The sequence below is a fragment of the Canis lupus genome, chromosome 6 (assembly GCF_011100685.1).
Source record: "Canis lupus familiaris isolate Mischka breed German Shepherd chromosome 6, alternate assembly UU_Cfam_GSD_1.0, whole genome shotgun sequence".
Taxonomy (NCBI): Eukaryota; Metazoa; Chordata; class Mammalia; order Carnivora; family Canidae; genus Canis; species Canis lupus.
Window position 1 is genome coordinate 26,695,539 of NC_049227.1, and position 21,286 is coordinate 26,716,824.

At 43.1% G+C, this 21,286-nt stretch overlaps 1 long non-coding RNA gene across 1 annotated transcript in view; it reads left to right on the top strand.

The window, feature by feature from the left end:
* LOC102154816 overlaps window positions 1-21,286 on the top strand; it is a 393,058-nt gene that overhangs the window by 84,335 nt on the left and 287,437 nt on the right. The gene's annotated exons all lie outside the window — the stretch shown is intronic.

Consider the following 21,286-nt stretch of genomic DNA (forward strand, 5'->3'; position numbering starts at 1 on the left):
TCCTCCAGGAGGACGTCATTCTTGCTTAGCTGACCACACTCCCTCTGCTCAAAGAGGCGGGGGTATCAACAGGTGTTCTAACTTCAAGCAGAAGGCACCTAGTCTGGCAAAGTTAAAGAGGGAGTGAATGGGAAGAAATGAAAGGAATAATAATGACAACCACCTACTTTTATCGAAGGTTTACTATGCACCCGGTATTATCCTAAACCCTGTAGGATGTTCTTTCAAGTCTTGAACAACTGTATGGAATCCGTATTATTATTATTATCCTTCCCAGTTTATCAGGGAGGTCATATAACTTTCCTGTAGTTAAAAACAACAACAACAACAATAGCAACAAACACTTTCCCGTAGTTGCATAAGTAGACAAACCCAGGATAGAAACTGTTACTATGGTTGCACAGTGTATACAATGCCCAGCCTCTGTGCTTTAGCGCTTCCCTCAGCCGTAGGAAACATGCCTCTTCCAGATTAGGCCTGTGTGCCGTGTCCTCACAGCACTAACCCGATCCGTCATTTCAATACCACTTTGATTCTCTGGCATCCAGTAATGCAATTCAATTCTCATACAATCTTCCAGTAGTTCACAAAGACCCCACAGGTTAATGCCCCCACTTCAACCAGAAACGGAGTCCCCAGGCTACCTGCACTTCTGCTTGGCCAACTATACATTCAGGAGTTCCCATGACCATCTCCCCACCCTTCGATGCCACCTTTAGGCCCAATAATTTTCTAGAAGGGTTCAAAGAACTCAGCAAGGTGCTATCCTTATTCCTATAATTTATCATAAAGGATACAGATGAACAGCCAGATGAAGAGGTAAATATAGGGCAAGGTCTGGGGGTTCTGAGTGCAGGGCCTCTGTTCCTGTGAAAATGGAGCATGCCACCCTTCTGGCACGTGGATGTGTTCACCAAGTCCCCCCCTCCCCCCAAACCCTATTGTTTAGGTTTTTTTTTTTTTTTCAAATCAAGGCTCCATTACATAGGTGTGATTGGCCATTGGTTGATTGAACTCAATCACCATCACTTCTCGGCCTTTTGGCTAAGATCAAGTGAACTCAATCACCAGCTCCCTCTCCTTCCTGGAGGTCAGGTGGGGCTGAAAGTTTCAACTGTCTAATCAGGTGCTCTGTCTTTCTGGGGACCAGCGCTCATCATGAAGCTATCTAGGGGCCCCACATGAGTCATCTCATTAGCATAAATTCAGATATGGTCACAGTCATGAATGACAAAAGACACTCCACCACTCATGAATTCCAAGTTTTAGGAGCTCTCTGCCAGGAGGCAGGACAAAGGTCGACTAGATTCTTCTTACAATACCACAACATGTAAGGTGGATGCAGGACACACTTGGGAGGGTTAGGGGTTCTAGGTAGTAGGGGCTCATCATCTCCCTCATCATGATACTAGGAGGAGAGAACCAACTGTTTTCATCCTTTTTACCTCTCTGCTTGAGATTTAGATTCCAGAACAGAGGACAGATCCCTCCTCTTGCTCTCCTTTTGTTGACTGCAGTCATGACAAATGGGAACTCCAGAGGGGTAGCGTAAGGGAAGATTTTAGGGTGTCAGAACTGTTCTATGGCTTAATTTGGTATTGTATACCCACAGAACTTTACACCACCAAGAGTAAAATTTACCATATGCAAACTAAAAAAAAATTAAAAACCTAAAAATTGTAAATTTTGTTTCTCTTAGACTTTGCATTGTCCCATCCTTCAATTTTTACTAGACTGATACTTGTTCTGTTAGGATGTCTTGGCTTGGGATGCCTGGATGGCTCAGTGGTTAAGCGTCTGCCTTTGGCTCAGGTCGTGATCCCAGGGTCCTGGGATCAAGTCCCACATCAGGCCCCCTGCAGGGAGCCTGCTTCTCCCTCTGCCTGTGTCTCTACCACTTTATTTCTGTTTCTCTCATGAATAAATAAATAAGTCTTTAAAAAGGATATCTTGGCTTATGAGGGCAGACATACATCCTGGGAAGACTGTTGTGGGGGCGGGGTTCTAGAACACTCCTGTGGCTGAATGGTTCAAGGACTCTGTGCCAGTCCTGAACTGAACACCTCATCAGAGTGACATGATGTGATGGTGAGTCCATGGGCTTTTGAGGCAGACCTAGCCTGGGCTTAAAACCAGGCTCTCCCACTCACCAGCTGTGTGACGTTGGGCAAGATGCCATTCCGCCTGAGAATAGCAGCATCTGCCTGGCCTGCGCCGTAGAGCTGTTGCAAGGGAATGAAAGGGTTGAGACAGGGAATATGCTCAGCATGGGACTTGCCACATTACAGTAAGTGCTGAACAAAGGCTAGCTATAATGTTGACTGATTATTTTATTTTATATGATTTTAAAGATGTGCTTTGTAATGTCAGGAGAGAGTGAGGATGGGAAATATGATGATTTCAGGAGTTCAAGGAAGAAATTCCTGGAAGAGGTTGGTGATGATGTCAGCAAGATCCGCAGTTCCGTATAAGGTTTCCATGTGTTTTTTTCACTCAGTTCCACTCTTCTCTGGAGGGGAATAAATCTGGAAGACAGTAATTTCCAGAGCCAAGATGAGGGTAACACAGGACATATTACACAGGTTGAATGTTCAAGGGAAAACTGTCAACACTGCCTTAAAAAACCAACTAACCAACCAACCATATGACCTCAGGTAAATAATGTTTTCTAAAATGAGAGAATGGGCCCTTTTCCCCCTATGAGCCAAGAACTAATGGAAAAATAGGTATAGGCATTTGATAGTCATCAAAATAAGATTTCTTCTGGTGCATCTGCTTTGGAGAATGCATTAAAAAAAAAACCTGTAGTAACAAATTGTGATGTACTACGAAGAAAGAGTGTGATGACAACTCAGAACAAATCTGGATTAGACATGGGAGCCAGGGAAATTTTATTTAAGGTCTGATCTGAAAGAGTACCTGGAGGTGAGACCATTCTGAGGGATCAGCGTATACAAAGGTCTTTTGGCAAAATGGAGAGCAGCATGTTTGAGGAACCAATAGACTGTCAGTGTAGCTGGAGGGTAGTGGGTGATGGAAAGCAGGCAAGTCCCACATTACACTGGGCCTATGGGACCTAATGAAGATTATTCATTTTGTCCCAAGATCAAAAGGTTTCAAAGCAGGAGAGTGACAGCAGTTTTGCAGAAACTTGATCTGGCTGCTGTGTAGAGCATGAATCAGATCCCCCCTTTCTGGAAAGGACTGCATCATGACCTTCCCTCTTCAAGTCTACCCTCCTGCTTACAGGTACTTTTGTTTGTGAGATGAAGAAGAGGAACAGCCTGATGGCAGGAGTGGGGTGGGTAGCAGCTCCAACTAGGAAGACCAGTCGTTTTGTAAGCCGAGTGGAGAATGGGGGTAATTCAAAGGAAAAGGTACAAAGACCTGGCTTGGTTCCTCCTGCCAGTAATGATGATACACACATTCTTGCTTTAATCTGGACTTGGAATGAAAAGGATACTGGTCCCCAGTTTGAGTTCTCAGCCCAGGGGTGGTACAAGAATGTGAGAAGCAAATACTCTGGGAGATAAAAATGTCTCTGGACCCTTGACATGAATTGGCTTTATCCAGCTGTCAGATGAAAACCCGGTGCAACCATTCATTTGGAGTGGCCTTGGCTGATGGGTGAAGGTGTTATTTTGTAGCTTAAAACTTCCACAGCTAGGTTCTTCCTCCTCCAAAGTGGTTATTAGACCTGGCGATTTGTGTCCAAAACTGTTGAGTTGTGCTGGGGAAGACTCCTGAATTAGAGACAGAATGATGATGAGATTTTTGTAAGATGAAAGTTCTGTGTTGTGGATAGAAAAAAACATACGGGGAGGATAGGACCGTGTTCTAGGTATGAGTCATTCATCCCACAAGTATTTATTGAGCACTGTCCTGGACATTATTGGTTGCTTCTCCTCCAGGGAACTGTGCTCAGCTGATGGCACTCAGAAATGCCTGGGAGGTCATGCTTGCATCTGCTCTGAGGGCGACCCCCTGCCAAGAGAGAGGGCATCCAAAAGGCTGCCCCTGTGATGCTGGTTGGATAACTGTGATGTCATTCATGTGCTAGCGTTCCCTGTGGGATCAGAATAAAGCTACTAGGCTTCTGATGAATCCGTATCCACCCACCCTCTTCTGCTTTCCTGTTTCTCTTCTCTCACTCCTTTCCTTCTGAGAACACCCCCGTAATAAAATCAGGGTTTTAAGATGCCTGTTTGAGGCTTTGATTCTTGGGGACCTGATCTAGGACAAGCTCCCACTGTGACTATGCCCTGGAGAGGGACGTTAAGCAAGATGGTCAAAGCCTCCACCCTACTGCAGCTCAGTACCTTCTAGGGAGTGTGATTTTTCCATACCTTAGTCTCTGTAATTTTGAGAAGTCTCTGAAGCCCAAAAGGACCAAGTCACAGCAGCTCAAGGATGCTTTTAGTTCCCTCTAGAATCCGTCAGCTTCCCTTCCTCATAGCTGCTTCTAGACAAGAGTCCTGCCTCCTACTTTCAGCCAGGTTGCTGCTCCTATATATAGAAATTCTGGTTCCTCCACTGGGTTTTTGGAACCATCGATGGATAGACTATTGGATTTCATTTTGTTGTATTCCACCTAGGTGTTTGTTGAATGAATGAATGATAGTATGGTTCACAGCAGCACTACCATTAAAGCCCCACATATCTAGCCCTTGCTATGTGCCAGATACTGAGATAAGCACTTCAGTGCTTCCTCTTTTAGAGAAGGAGATAGGGTCTTGAAATAGGGTCTTTTCTTGGTATTTCTTGAAGTACCAAGAAATACCAAATATGAGAGCAATCTGAAAAACTACATAAGAGGCACCTGGGTGGCTTCGTTGGTTAAGTGTCTGCCTTTGGCTCAGGCCATGGTCCTGGGGTCCTGAGATCGAGCCCACTTCAGGCTCTTTGCTCAGCCAGGGATGTGCTTCTCTCTCTCTCTCAGCCCCTCCCCCTGCTCATGTGTGCTCTCTTTCTCTCAAATATATAAAATCTTTAAAGAAACTGTGTAAAACACATATATACAGGGTAAAATGTTGAAGGAGTAGGCTTTGGGTGGACAGATTAAGTCACAGCATTGACTTTTCCCAAGAACATTGCTGGAAGGAATTTTTGTTTAAATGTTTTTCTCTAATATGTTCCTTTGTTCATTTCATCTGTGGACAACTCCTTTAACCCATTGTTCAAAGTCACAGATGTTGTTTTTGAACCTTTAAACCAAACACTTGTAGATGATTCCCCCTCAGGATGGAAAAAAGGAAGCAAGCAAGAAAAAAGAAAATCATGACCACCTGCTGGTAGTTTTTTTAAAAAGATTTTATTTATTTATCTGAGAGAGAGAGAGCGAGAGAGCAAGTGAACTCAGGGTGAGAGGCAGAGGGAGAGAGAGAATCCCAAGCAGGCTCCCTGCTGCACGTAGAGTTGTATGTGGCTCTTGATCCCATGACCCCTGAGATCATGACCTGAGCCAAAACTGAGTCAGGCCCTCAATTGGCTGCGCCACCCAGGGGCCTCTGCTAGCAGATTTTTTATCATGGATCTGTCCTATTGATTGGGTTTTTGCATACTTACCTGGCAGGGGAGATACCATGATCACGATTGGGTTTTTGTGAAGGGAAAATACTACCAATAGTTGATTATTTGTTTGGTCATGAAACTTTGATAGAACTTCAGTATAAGGCATTATAGACCTGTAGACACACCAGAATCCCTGATTGCATGATCTATGGTTTTATTTATTCTTGCTACAGGACAGGAGAATGTTAGTTTGGTTTAGTGATTTTTTTTCATGCTGATTCTGGAATCAAAGACATTTGGTGGGATTCGTAGCTCTACCATTTACTCTGTGAATTAGGACAAACAATGAATCTTTTTGAGATCAGCATCTTCATCTCTAAAATGGAGACAACAGTACCTATCACCCACAATCACTGTGAAGATTGAGATAATGCACATAAAGCACTTAACACAATACAATCAATATAATAAGTGCTCAATAAAAGGTAGCTTCTCATATTCATACCATCTTCTTACAAGGGTTTGAGGCTTGTCAGAATGGAGTGAAATGGGGTTCCATCATGAGCCCAACATCTTTGTGTGTGTGTTATCAGTTGTTTCTTTCTTTCTTTTTTTTTTTTAAGACTTATTCATTCATTTTAGAAAGAGCATGAATGTGCTCAAGCTGGGGGAGGGGCAGAGGGAGAGAGAGAATCTTAAACAGGCTCCATATGCAGTGCGGAGCCTCATGACCCTGAGGTCATGACCTGAGCCAAAATTAGGAGTCCGATGCTCAACCCGCTGAGCCACCAAGACACCCCAATTTATCAGTTTCTTAGTGGTCATGTCCATTGCCTGGTCTCTGTTACATAGTGATGGAACTCCTCAATGTGGGCCTTAATTTCCCCACTTTGAATATATAAGGAAGAAGGCTTACTTTTGGTGAAAAGATGAATCTAATTTCTGAAAGAAGTGCAGTTGGCTGTATTCCTAAACTCAGATGTCACCTGGCACAGCCCAGTAAATCTTATGTAGCCAGAAACCTAGAAGGAGATGATGTTTGTTTAAGTTAGAAAGAGGTCAAAACAAAAGAAGTGATTTCATATATGAGGCAGGACGTGCATGGGATTTTTGCTCAAACTGGTTGTATAAGCTGACAATGTAAATATAAATAAAACCATCTAGGTAAGCCAAAAAATGATAGATTTTTTTATAAATTTATTTTTTATTGGTGTTCAATTTACCAACATACAGGATAACACCCAGTGCTCATCCCGTCACGTGCCCCCCTCAGTGCCCGTCACCCATTCACCCCCACCCCCCGCCCTCCTCCCCTTCCACTACCCCTAGTTCGTTTCCCAGAGTTAGGAGTCTTTATGTTCTGTCTCCCTTTCTGATATTTCCCACACATTTCTTCTCCCTTCCCTTATATTCCCTTTCACTATTATTTATATTCCCCAAATGAATGAGAACATACAATGTTTGTCCTTCTCCGATTGACTTACTTCACTCAGCATAATACCCTACAGTTCCATCCACGTTGAAGCAAATGGTGGGTATTTGTCATTTCTAATGGCTGAGTAATATTCCATTGTATACATAAGCCACATCTTCTTTATCCATTCATCTTTCGATGGACACCGAGGCTCCTTCCACAGTTTGGCTCTTGTGGACATTGCTGCTATAAACATCGGGGTGCAGGTGTCCCGGCGTTTCATTGCATCTGAATCTTTAGGGTAAATCCCCAGCAGTGCAATTGCTGGGTCATAGGGCAGGCCTATTTTTAACTCTTTGAGGAACCTCCACACAGTTTTCCAGAGTGGCTGCACCAGTTCACATTCCCACCAACAGTGCAAGAGGGTTCCCTTTTCTCCACATCCTCTCCAACACTTGTGGTTTCCTGCCTTGTTAATTTTCCCCATTCTCACCGGCGTGAGGTGGTATCTCATTGTGGTTTTGATTTGTATTTCCCTGATGGCAAGTGATGCAGAGCATTTTCTCATGTGCATGTTGGCCATGTCTAGGTCTTCCTCTGTGAGAAAAATGATAGATTTTTAAAAAGAATTATTTACAAATTTGAGATTTGAGTGGGAACCTGATCCCATTGTTTTGTTTTTTCCCAATGAAACCATCCATTCTGTGATGATGGGAGTATTTTCTATACTTCTTCTCCCCATTCCCTTCCCCTTCAGCTACTCTTTTTGTTTCCTAGAGTTTAATGTCTCTTACAGTTTGCCTTCCTATTTTCATCTTATTTTATTTTTCCTTCCCTTCCCCTGTGTTCATCTGTTTTATTTCTTAAATCCATGTATGAGTGAAATCATATGGTATTTGTTTTTCTCTGACTGACTTATTTCACTTAGCATAACACCCTCTAGCTCCATCCACATCATCACAAATGGTAGGATTTCATTCTTTTTGGTGGTTGAGTAGTATTCCATTGTATATATATTCCATATCTTCTTTACCCATTCATCTGTCGATGGACATCTGGGCTCTTTCCAGAGTTTGGCTATTGTGGACGTTGCTGCTATAAACATTGGGGTGCATGTACCCCTTCAAATCACTATGTTTATATCCTTTGGGTAAATACCTAGTAGTACAATTGCTGGGTTGTAGGCTAGCTCTATTTTTAACTTTCTGAGGAACCTCCATACTGTTGTCCAGAGTGGATACACCAGCTTGCATTTCTACCAACAGTGTAAGGGGGCTCCCATTTCTCCCCATCCTCACTAATACTTGTTATTTCCTGACTTGGTCATTTTATCCATTCTATCTGGTCTACTCTCCTATAGCTTTTCTAATATTTGAAGTTTGGACATTACAACTGCTCAGTGAATCTCAAGATATTTTTAAGAGTAGGATTAGGTGTAACTAAAGTAGTGACAATAGCTTTTTTTTTTGAATAGTGCTTTACAGTTTACAGGACACTTCCAAATACAGTCATCATGGCAACCCTGATCTGCAGGTGCAAATACATTAACTATTTGTATTGCTGTCTTATCAGGGCTCTTTTGGTTGCAAGTAACAGAAACCCATCAAAGTAGGTTAAGAACCAAAGGCAGATTTATTGTAAGAAAATGTGGATGTCTGGGGCACCTGGGTGGCTCAGTCGGTTGATAATCCAATTCTTGATTTTGGCTCAGGCCATAATCTCAGGGTCGTGTTGGGCTCAAGCCCTGTGTTGGGCTCTGTGCTCAGCGATGTATCTGCTTAAAGATTCTCTCTCTGCTTCTGCCCCTCCCTCCACTGTGCTCACGTTCTCTCTCTTTCAAATAAATACATCTTAAAAAAAAAGAAGAAGAAAATGTGGATGTCTAATGGGACTCACAGGCAAATAGTGCCCCTGGGGCTCAGAAAGGACCAAGGCAGCCCCTCCCCATTTCTCTTGCTCTGGGGCAACATGTTTACTGTCTCTGCTTTCCTTTTGGCACAGCTACCTGATTCTCTCTCAGTAATGTTTTGGCTAAAGATGCTCAACTGAATGGAGGTTCAGATTGTTCTGATTTAAAGGCCAACAGAGATGTCTACTGTCTTCTGAATTTCATTTCCCAAATCCCAGGAATTGGCTCAGTTGAGATCACGTGTCCATACGTGGTCTGCCTGGTGGGTTGGGCTCACTTTAGTTTTGGAAGGCTTTCCTGAGAGCAGAGGCATGTGAAATGGGAAGGCCTTTCCAAATAATGGAAAAGGCAACTGAGACTTAGTGAGGCAGAGTGGTATCCCTCCCCCCGGGCTCCAGGCTTGCACAGCTGACTGCCTACTTGGCATCTCCGCTTGGAGGTCCTCAGGCACCTCCAGCTAAGGTGTTAGGAGAGAGCTCCTTTTTCTCTTCTCCAAACCCATTCATCTACCATTCCTTTCCATACTCGCGAGTGACACCCTCCAGCCGCCCACTTTCTGGAGGGAGAATCCTAGTGTTCATACCAATTCCTCACTGTTCAGCTCATCTCTAAGACCCATCATTTCAATCTCCAAATATACTTGAAATTTGCCCATTTCTCTTCATCCTTATTGTCTCTGTGCTGGTCTGAGTCGCTGTATTAGTTTTCTATTACTGCCTAATGAATCACCCACAAACTTAGCAGCTTGAAACAACACAGAGCTTCCATGGTCCAGAGTGTGGGTGCAGCTTAGCTAGGTCATCTGGTCAAGGTCTCGTACAGGCTACGGTAGAGGTGTTTGCTGGGGCCACAGTCATCTCAAGGAAGAAAGCGGGGAGGATCCCCTGCTAAGCTCACATGATTGTTGGCAGGATTCAGTTCCTTCAGAGTTGTTGGGCTGAGGGCCTGCTAGCAGGCTATTGGCCAGAGGCTGCCCCCACCCCCCACTCCTCAGTTAGGTGACTCCACAGGACAGCTGGTATATGGCAGCTTGTTTCATCAAAGCAATCGTGTGAGGGGAGAGACAGAGAGAGAATGAATAACATTGAGCCTTAGATCAGCCCCACCCACAGATTTAGAAGGACCAATACTTTCTCAGTCTTGCTTGGGTTGATTTGAGCTGGGTTTATGTGACTTACAACCAAGTGCCCCTCCCCCAGTGCTTCCTATTTTTTTAAAGTAAAATCTAAAATCCTCACATTGGCATACAGGAACCCACATGAACTGGCCTCTTTATTCAGTGACTGCATCTCCTGTCTCTCTGCTCCTGCCATGCTACTCTCCTTGTTATCCCTTAAGCGTGCCGCTCCTTATTCCATACCTGATCCAATCAGACTTTTTTGGGGGATGCTAGTCACTGATATTTTTTAAAAGGTAGCCATTGGGGATGCCTGGGTAGCTCAGTGGTTGAGGTCTTCCTTTGGCTCAGGGTGTGACAGGATTGGGTCCCTCATTGGCTTCCTTGGGGGAGAGGGGCTGCCTCTCCCTCTGCCTATGCCTTTGCCTCTCTCTCTCTGTGTTTCTCATGAATAAATAAATAAATAAATCTTAAAAAATAAAATAAAAGGTAGCCATTGATTCTCATGTGCACCCCAGGCTGAGAATCACCCCTTCAGATTAATAAAGAAGACTACTGAATATTAGGACAGATACTATGAGGAATTTCATAAAGTTTATATATAATTTTGTTATCAGCATAGAATTCACTTTCTAATTTTATTTATAAAATAGGAAATCACTTCCCTATACAATTTAAAAAGTTTGTTTTAAGAGTCCCTAGGACTGTTAACTTCCTATAACCCTGAGATTTAAAAAAAAATGTGTTACAAGAAGCTATATATGTTCCAATGTTTGTTGTAGAAAGTCCTCCTAGGGTCATCAATTAAATTTGTCACAGGAGGGGTTGATTTTGTGCTTTAAGCTTGTGATAATCAAACTACCTTTCAACTCTACCAGTTAGGATGCGGAGTCTTTTCTATTTGGCATTCAAATTAATTCTCCTTTACAAAAATGTTATTTCACAAATAACTAAGTGACTCTAATGGATTACCTCTAGAATATGATGCAAAATCTTGATTTTTCTAGGAATCGATAATTTTAAAGAAACCCTGCCCCCTATTCATTACACTCTTACCAGAAAGAATCAGTCTTGATTTTTTTTTGTGAGGGTGTGCACATGTGTGTGAGAGTGGTGAGAGAGAGAGAGGCAGAGGCAGAAGGAGAGATAAATCTTAAGCAGGCTCCAGGGCCAGCACAGAGCCTGAGGTGGGGCTTGATCTCATGACCTGAGCTGAAATCGAGTTGGATGCCTAACCAACTGAGCCACCCAGGTGCCTCAACCTTTTTTTAAGATTTTAAAATAATCTCTACCATGGGCTTGAACTCACAACTCCAATATCAAGTGTCATGTGCTCTACTAATCGAGCCAGCTAGCTGCCCTCAGACTTGATTTTTTTTTTTTTTTAGGTAGACTCCATGCCCAGCATGGAGCCTGATACAAGGCTTGAACTCATGACCCTGAGATCAAGACCTGAACTGAGATGAAGAGTCGGATGCTTAACTGACTAGGCCACCCAGGGACCCATCAGTCTTGATATTTGATCGCTTTTTAATTTCTGGTTGAAGTTTTTTAGGAAGCCAAGTTCTTCTTTGTGACCTGGGTTTCTGTGAGGTGTCCCCAATTCCTTTTATAAAATCCTTAGTTTGCTTTATGCCACCTTGTGTGCATTTCTGTACCAATCTCTGAGAAAGGCAATCATTAATCCTGACAGCAGCCCTGCAAAATAAGTCTTCTTATTCCCATTTCACAGATGTGTGATCTAAGCTCCAGAAGGATCAAGAACTTTTCCCAAATCTGCACCATTAGGAATTGGTAATCCCTAGCCGACTACCCAGATCTACTTGATGCCAGTGCTTAAGAATTTACACTCTCCCAGAAGCCCCTAATATGGCACATTCCTTTTTAAAACGGTATTCACAAGACTTTTCAACTCTCACCATTATCTAATTCCAGGGTATTTTCATCACCCCAAAAGAAACCCTTTACCTGTTAAGCAGTCACTCCTCATTTGCGCCTGTTCCCACCCCCCATTGACCACTAATCTACTTCCTATCTCTATGGATTTTCCCACTCTGGATGTTTCATATAATTGAAATCACACAATGTGTGGCCTTTTGTGTCCAGCTTCTTTCATTAAACAAATATTTTCCATGTTCATCCATGTTGTAGTGTGCATCAGCCTTCATTCCTTTTTATGGCCGAATAATATTCTACTGTATGGCTGCACTACAACTTGGTTTTCTGTTCATCGGTTGATGGACATTTGGATTATTTTCACCTTTTAGCTATTGTGAAACATGTCATTTGCTTAAAATTTTTCCACAGGAGTCTTGTTTTTCAAATGAGATGGAAGGGCACATCCTATTTTATATACTTTATTTATTTTTAAAGATTTTATTATTTATTTATTTGAGAGAGAAAGCATGAGGAGGGGGAGGGGCAGAGAGAGAGGAAGAAGCAGACTCCCCATGGAGCGGGGAGCCCAGTCCAGGGCTCAATCCCAGGACCCTGAGATTATGACTTGAGCCGAAGGCAGATGCTTAACCAACTGAGCCACTGAGGTGCCCCTCATACACTTAAAAAAATTATTTTATGGAGGCTCTTCCAGTTATTATTTCTATATAACAAATCACATCAATATTTAATGGCATAAGCAATAATTTTATTATTCTCATGGATCTTACAGGTCAAGAATTCAGACAGGGTACAGAGGGGATGGCTTACTTCTGTTTCATGATGCCCTGGGACTTAGCTGGAAAAACTCAGAAGTTGAGGTTGATTTTCACAGCTAGGGTTTGGAGTCATCTGGAGGCATCTTTTGTCACATGTCTGTGTTTCATGCTGACTGTTAGCTGGGACCTCAGACAGCCAGTTCTGTAAAACATCTACATGTGACCTTTCCACATGGTCTCTCCACACGGGCTAGTTGGACTTCCTCACAACATGGTGGCTGAGGTGCAAGAGTGAGCATCCCCAAGAGAGCAAGGAGTAAGGGGATATAGTTTATATGCTCTATCCCTGCAAGTCAAATAGCATCTTTTCTGCTATAGTCTGTTGATTGGGGCAGTTGCTACGGTCTGAGGGAGTGTGATCATAGACTCTATCATTCAACATGGAGAATATCAAGATCATATTATAAGAACAGGTGGCATGGGAGCTATTTTCATGGCCATCTTTGGGGAAAAAGTGGTCTACAGCAGAGCTTGCACTGGGTTCTGTCCATGACAGGTATTCAGTAGATCATTATTGAATTGACTGAATTCTTGTTCATCAGTTTATGGTTGGTAGGTCTATCCCTCTGTCTTGTTCTACTTCCTCCCTCGGAAGTAACCCTTTCCTGGCCATGATTCTAAAGTTCTGTTTTCTTTTATTTTTTAGAGATTTTATTTATTTACTTATGAGAGACACATAGAGACATAGGCAGAGGGAGAAGGAGGCTCCCCGCAGGGAGTCCGATACAGGACTGAATCCCAGGACCCCGGGATCATGACCTGAGCCAAAGGCAGACGCTCAACCACTGAGCCACCCAGGTGCCCCTGAAGCTCTGTTTTCTTAACCCTAGCTTAGAACCATTTTCTGTGATTTCCTAGCCGTGTGGTCGTAGGCAAGTCACTTTACTTCTCTGGGCCTCAGTTGTCTCACTCATAAAATAGGGGAATGTGTGCGTTCCCACTTCACAAAATTATTTGAGGGAATTCAATAGGCTAAGGCATAAAGAGTGCTTATAACAGAGCCTGGCTGGGGAAAAGTTCAGTAAGTGATGGGTATTTTACTGCTGTTGTGATTATCCAAATATAATCCCCATTTTCTTAGGCTTTCCAGTATCCATCCAGTCTGAACCTTAAGGATTAGGGCCAAATCCTACTTGAGAAGAAATGGCAGAAATCGCAACCCCTCTGCTTTTCTTATTTTCTGTTTCTTTCCACTTCTTTTATTAAGATTCCCGTCCTGCAGATTACTCCCTGTTTACCCGCAGAGAACTCTGGAACCCCATGGCGGGTGCTACCGACCTAAAATAATAATAATAATAAAAACAATAAAGCCCCCATCTCAGGGAAGTTTCTATAGTCCCAAAGTCAAAACGTGCGATCTTGCCTGGCGCTAGAATTATCCTCAATTAGAATCCCCAGCCTCCCTCCTGCTGTTGCTTGTTGCTGTAATTATTCTGTCATCATTAATTCAATGAAGCCTATTAACCCACATCAGATAGTGTATTTATCGACAATGCATGTTACCTGCTCCTCCAGACAAGACAGCTGTCACACTTCAAGCCTGCTGTCTCTTTGTCTTTCCGTTGAGGTAGTGTTGTCAGCTCCATAAATATATATTATATATATATATTAGAATCCTCATGAATGTTCCTGTAACATCCCAAAAACCAGGTGGCTAGCTGGCCTGGCAAGGCTCCGCATGTAAGGAGGCAGTAAGGTGGGATCCCAGGGTGGCTCAGTGGTTTAGCGCCTGCCTTTGGCCCGGGGTGCGGTCCTGGAGCCCCGGGATCGAGTCCCACATCGGGTTCCTCGCATGGAGCCTGCTTCTCCCTCTGCCTGTGTCCCTGCCTCTTTCTCTCTCTCTCTATGTCTATCATAAATAAATCTTAAAAAAAAAAAAAAAAGGGAGGCAGTAAGGTGCTCCCTTCTGCGGCCCTGGGGAAACCTTTTCCCACTCTGGTTTCTCTCTTTCTTCTCCATCCTTCCTTCTTTCCAGAGGCCGAGAGCTTGGGCTCTGGAACCAGACTGCCTGTGTTTGAATCCTGGCTGCTTTGCCTGCTGACCGTGGGGAGGTGGCTCAGTCTCCTCGAGCCCCTGATTCCTCATCTGTAAAATGCTGGTAATAACGGTGCCCATTGGTTGTGAGGGTTACAGGTGCATGAAGCCCTCAGAACACTGTGTGGCTCATAGTTGATGCACCCTAACCATTGCTGTTGTTATTCTTTCTTTGTTCTTCCCTCCTGCCGCATCTCAGGCTGCTATTAAAAATTGTAACAGACTGGGTGGTTTATTTTATTTTATTTTTTAAAAATATTTTTTATTTATTAGAGACAGAGAGAGGGAGAGAGAAACAGGCAGAGGGAGAAGCAGGCTCCATGCAGGGAGCCTGACATGGGACTTGATCCCGGGTCTCCAGGATCAGGCCCTGGGTGGAAGGTGGCTTAGCTAAACCGCTAAGCCACTGGGGCTGCCCAGACTGGGTGGTTTAAACAACAGATCTTTATTTCTCACAGTCTTGGAGGCTGGAAGTCCAAGATCATGGTGCCATCAGGGTCAGGTTCTTGCGAGGGCCATCTTGCGGGTTGCAGACTGCTGTTTTTTATCTTATGTCCTCGCATAGTGAAAAGAGAGCTAGCTAGCCCTCTGGGGTCTCTCTTATAAAGGCTCTAATCCCATTCATGGGAACTCCACCCTCATGACTGAATCACCCCAAAGACCCTACCTCCTAATATCATCATGGGGGTTAGGATTTCAACATAGGAATTTTGAGGGGACCCATTCAGTTGATAACACCTTCCTTCCAAAGGAGGGAAGCCTGTTTTAAACATGTCTTATGTGGCAGGTACTCACTTCAGTGCTGGGATGAACTAGTCCCTGTGGCACCTCCACTGAGGGAGACAGATATTAAATAATTGCTAATAGACACAACTTGTGATAAATGCCACAGGGTACTATGAATGGGTATAACAGACATAGCTCACTTTCTGTGGAGGAGCTGGGCTAATCAGGGAAGACTTCCTGGAAGAAATAACATCTGAACAGAGTTCTTTTAAAAAAAAAAATTTATTCATGAGAGACACACATAGAGAGGCAGAGACATAGGCAGGGGGAGAAGCAGACTCCCTGTGGGGAGCCTGATGCGGGACTCAATCCCAGGACCCCAGGATCACACCCTGAGCCGAAGGCTCAACCACTGAGGTACCCAGGCATCCCACTATGTAGTTTATTTAAACAGCCTCCTACTGATGGATGTTTGGGCTGTTTCCACCTTTTTATTATTAAAAACAAGCTGTGGTGATAATCTGATACCTGTGTGCTATGCTCATGTGCAAAAAAATCTGTGGGATAAATTCCTGAAAATGGAAGAGTTGGGCCAAACAATACCTTTTTTATAGATATTGTTAAAATGTTCTCTGTGGAGATGGTACCAATTTACACCCCATCTCCAGCAATGTCTGAAAGTGTTTATTTCCCTACAGTTGCATGGACAGCTGTGGATTATCAGGTTCTTTTTAATTTGCTTATCTGATAGGTGAAAATTGATATCTCAGCATAGTTTTAATTTGCATTTCTCTTATTATGAGTAACATAGAGCATTTTTTCATTTGTTTGAGAAGCCCTTGTATTTATTTTCTTACAAACCGTCCTTATCTTTTGCCCATTTTTTCTTTTGGTCTGCTTTTTCTTTTATTAATTTTATACATTAGAGAAATTAGCCCTTTTCTCTGCTAAGCTTCACAAACATTATTTCCAGATTTCTCATTTATATTTTGACTTTGCTTATAGTGGTTTTGAGTCTGAAAACTTTTTTTTAAGCTTCCTGTAATCAGATGTATATTTTTTTTATGGTTCCTGGATTTGTGACATACACACAAAAGGATAATCTTCCTCATTCCAAGATCATAAGATGACTCCATTCGTTAAAACATACCTTCAGGAAAGATGATTCCAGAAGGTGTCTTAATTATGTTTCACAGTGTTTACCACCCACCATGGTGGGAATGCTTCCCATATATCCAAATGAAACCTCAAAAGTTGTAGCTTGTTCACTGGTGATAGTCTTTTACCTTCATTAGCAAATATATCCTGAGTGCCTACTATATGCCAGTGTGGAACTAAGAAGCCCTTAAGCTACAAGGATTGATAAAGAAGCCCATAAAAATAGCTAAAATCATACCACCTAGAAATAACCAGCATAAACATTTAGTATTTATCAATAAAGATTTTTTGAAGTCTATTGTATTGTATTAGGATCCTCCAGAGAAGCAGAACCAATGGGGTTATATAAAAAGAGATTTATTATAGCAATTGGAGCACATAGTTATGGAGGCTGAGAAGTCCTGGGATCTGCTGTCTGTAAGCTGGAGAACTCAGAAAGCCAGTTGTGATCCAATTTGAAGCTGAAGGCCTGAGAATCAGGGGCTGATGGTATATGTTCTGGTCTGAATCTGAATGTTCAAGAAACAGAAGCACTGATGCTTGATTGATTGATTGATTTTTTTTAAGTGATTGATTGATTGATTGATTGGTTGGTTGATTGATTTATTTGACAGAGAGAGCACAAGCAGGGGGAGCAGCAGGGAGAGGGAGAAGCAGGCTCCCCGCTGAGCAAGGAGCCTGATACGGGGTTTGATCCCAGGACCCTGGGATCATGACCTGAGTCGAGGGCAGATGCTTAACCACCTGAGCCACCCAGGTGCCCCAGAAGCACTGTTATTCAAGGGCAAAAGAAGATAGATGTCCCAGTGCAAGCAGAGAGTGAATTTGTCTTTCCTCCATTTTTTGGTTCTGTTCAGGCCTTCAAGAGATGAGATGATGCCCACCTGCCTTGGTGAGGGCATCTTTGACTCCGTCTACTGTTCCAAATGCTAATCTCTTCTGGAAATACCTTCACAGACATACCCAAGAAATGACATTTTACCAGCTCTCTGGGCATCCCTTCGCCCAAATTGACACATGCAATTAACCATCACATCTATGTACACATATTTTTCAATAAAAATAAGATTATTGGGGCACCGGGTGGCTCAGTGGTTGAGCATCTGCCTCCGGCTCTGGTCATGATCCCAGGGTCCTGGGATCGAGTCCTGCTTCAGGCTTCCCATGGGGAGCCTGCTTCTCCCTCTGCCTATGTCTCTCATGAATGAATGGATAGAGTCTTTTTTTAAAAAAAGATTATTATAGATAGAATATTTTATGACCTGATTTTCAAATACATCTTGGATTTCTTTCTTTGTCGCTAACTAAATCTACACTGTAACATTTAATGGCCATGGCCATGGTTGGCCCACTCCTTACAATGGGCAAGGATGCTACGTTCCCGTTTCACTATTATAAACAGTGTCGCAAAGGACACCCCAAGAGCTTTATCTTTGCCCTCTTGTCGTGGACGTAGAATTGCTGGGTCATATTGTCTTTCCAGAAAGATTATACTGATTTGTACTCTCACCAATAATGTAAGGCTATTGGGGGCAGGGGCACGTACTATGGCTCCAGGGCCAAGTCTGGTAAAACCTGTTTTATTGGAGCAAGACTACTCCCATTCACTTATGTATCATCTGTGGCTCTTTTGTCCCATAAGGGCAGAGTTGAGCAGTTGCCGCAGAGACCGCATGGCCCACAGAGCCTGAAATATTTACCAACTGACCCTTGCCAGACAAGTTTTGCTGACTCCTGCCTTATTTCATTAGAGAAGTTGTGTTACTTTCAGGTGTTCTTGTTCACTCTTCTAAGATTGTACAAGACAATTTTGATGTGGAATGTGGCAAGAATATCAAACATCTTGTTCCAAAACCTCTCCAGGCTTCGAAGCAACATGGATCCGAGTTTTAATCCATCATTTAATGGCTTTGTAACCCCAGTCAAAATTTTAATTTGGCTCAGTCTGTTCATGATAAAATGGGAATGATGATGACAATGCAGCAAGGTTATAAGATGTAAGGCACACAGCCCAGTTGGCCTCTGTGCATGTCAAGCCAACATTAGTTCATTTTTCCCTTCCCAAAGATGTCTGCTTCTAGCAAAGAGGAGAAAGAAATTACCAGGGGAGTTGGGATTGGGTTGGTAATAGCTGGTTTCTGCTGTTGCTTCTCATTCTCATCTCCATTCTCAGTATGGAGAGCTCAATTTTTTTTTTTTTTTTTTTTTTTTTGCCCTGAGTAACTTCCAAACATTTAAAGCCAAAAAATCTCTTAAGTCATAGGAATAGTGTCAAGGCTAAGAAAAGACTGTTTTTTTCTGTTGCTTTTAAGCTTTTTACGGTTGCCCCAGGTGATGCAGTTGGTTGGGCATTAGACTCTTGATTTCGGCCCAAGTCATGATCTCAGGGTAGTAAGATCAAGCTTTGTGTCTGGTTCCTTGGTTAGTGGGGAGTCTGCTTGGGATTCCCTCTCTCCCTCTGCCCCTGTCCTACCATGTGTGCACATGTGTCCTACCATGTGTCCTACCATGTCCGAGCGTTTGCTCGCTCTCTCTCTCTTTCTCGATAAATAAATAAGTCTTTTTAAAAAATAAACTTTTTAGGGAAGCAATTTCCACGACTTACCTGGGCTGAACAACCTTTGCTACTGTTTTAAAATTTAGGGAGTATCTTAGATTGATGGGATCAAGGAATAGTGGGTCTGCAGCTATCATTTACATTGAGAAGTGGTTATACATGAGGACACGTGGGAGGCCCAGCACTGGCACTGGTATCAGAGTAGGCAGGTTTTATAACTTCTGCATTATGGACCTTTAAACCAGATGATTCTTTTCTGTGGGGGATGTAGGATGTCTAGCAGCATCTCTGGTGTGGGAGATAGAACAATGCTAGCCCCACAAAGATGTCCATGTCTTAACATCATCTGTGGATATGTTGCCTAACATGGCAAAAAAAAAACCCCGCAAAACAACCCCCCCCTCAGAACCCCTTGCATATGTGACTTAAATGAAGCATCTTGGGAGATGGGGAGATTATCCTGGATGACCTGGATTGGCCTGGTATTATCACAAAGGTCCTGATAAGAGAGAAGGTAATACAATGATGGAAATAGAGATGGAAGAGAAGGTGCTATGGCTGTGGATTTTGAAGATGGAAGAGGAGCCAAGGAATGTTGGAATGAGCCAAGGAATGTTGGAAGCCTCAAGAAGCTAGAAAATTCAAGGAAACCAATTTCCTGGAGCCTCTGGAAGGAAAGCAATCTTGCAGAGTTATATTACTCTTCTGACCCCTGGAACTGTAAGATAATAAATTTATGTTATTTTAAACCACTAAGTTTGTGGTTATTTGTTACAGCAAGCAATAGGAAACAAATACTTCTGGCATCCACCAGCTGCCAGTGATACCCATCCCCAAATTGTGATAATAAAAAATGTCCACAGACAGTACTGCTATGCATCCCATGGGGAGCACAGTTGTTTCCAGTTAAGAATTACCATGTTAGGGAGATTCCAATAGCAGCTGCAAAAATTCAGAGTTGATGCCCTGGGTATGGCTGGCACACAGTCAGTCAAGTGTGGCTTCAGGTGAGAACACAGTCAGATACATAAGGGAGGCCAGGAGATGTAGACTACTCATGATGTCCATTGTCACTCCTTTCTGTTTTCTCACCCCGGGGGATTCCTGCCTGAATACTCAGAAAGCATGGCTGGGCTGACTGAGAATCCTTATTGAATGTGACAGCTTGCCCTGCTGGGTCCTTGCCTCTTAGCACAAGGATGACAGCTGCTCTTTGTGGCAGCCTCTCCCTATGGATCAGACTCCTTTGCCTGACTGACCAATTCCCTTCTTGCTGGGCAGGAAAGAACTTCCTTCCATCTGAGCCACAGTAGTGAAGTCTGGGCTGGTTCTAAGCAACAGAAAAGGACGCTGATTAATATAAGGAAAATCAATCAGTGATTGTCAGGAAAGTAGGGGGTATCGTGGAATGAAGGAAGTTTGCTTAGGAAGGAGAATACCCACATAGCTCTGGGAAACTCAGGAGCAGTTGAAATTCATGGTCTGCCTCTCGAGTTCTTTCATTAATGTGTCTCACCTCCCAGTCTTGGTTTCCAAGTTGCAAATTCCTGAAGGAGAGAATCGTATTGTGTGGGTCTGATACGCTGCCCCTTGAGACCACAGGCAAGGACTTTCCCAAGGTTACATAGTCCTGATAGCAAAGCTGGGCCACCTCTCCTGACTTTCAGACCTGTTTCTTTTTCATAACCAAGTACTAGAGTCTTTAGGGGGGTTCAGATTGTCCAATTAGAGAGCTAGCCAAGAGCTGGTACACCAAGGAAAGTTCTTTGTAAGCTTGCTGATGTGACACCTGAACTGGAAAATATGGACCACACTGGCTGTTTTTTCTACTGTGTATCAGGCGTCTAGATATTTGTAGGTATCTGGAAGTGACATAGGTTCCATAAACATATTTAAAATGAGTTATAAAAGAAATTGAAGATAATTACTGTGAATCACAGTAGAGTGGAGTTTTAAAAACTCATCCACCATTTTCAGCAATTTCTGATCCCTAAATGAAGTTCCCTCAGATCCTTTGGCAATTGCTACTGCCTGCTTGAGCAGATGCCCTTTCCTGGGCCTGCTTTGGGCTATGACTGGATTCTTTTCTCTAGGCCTCTATTCAAATAAACACAGCCACCACAACAGGTTTAAATTTTTATAGATT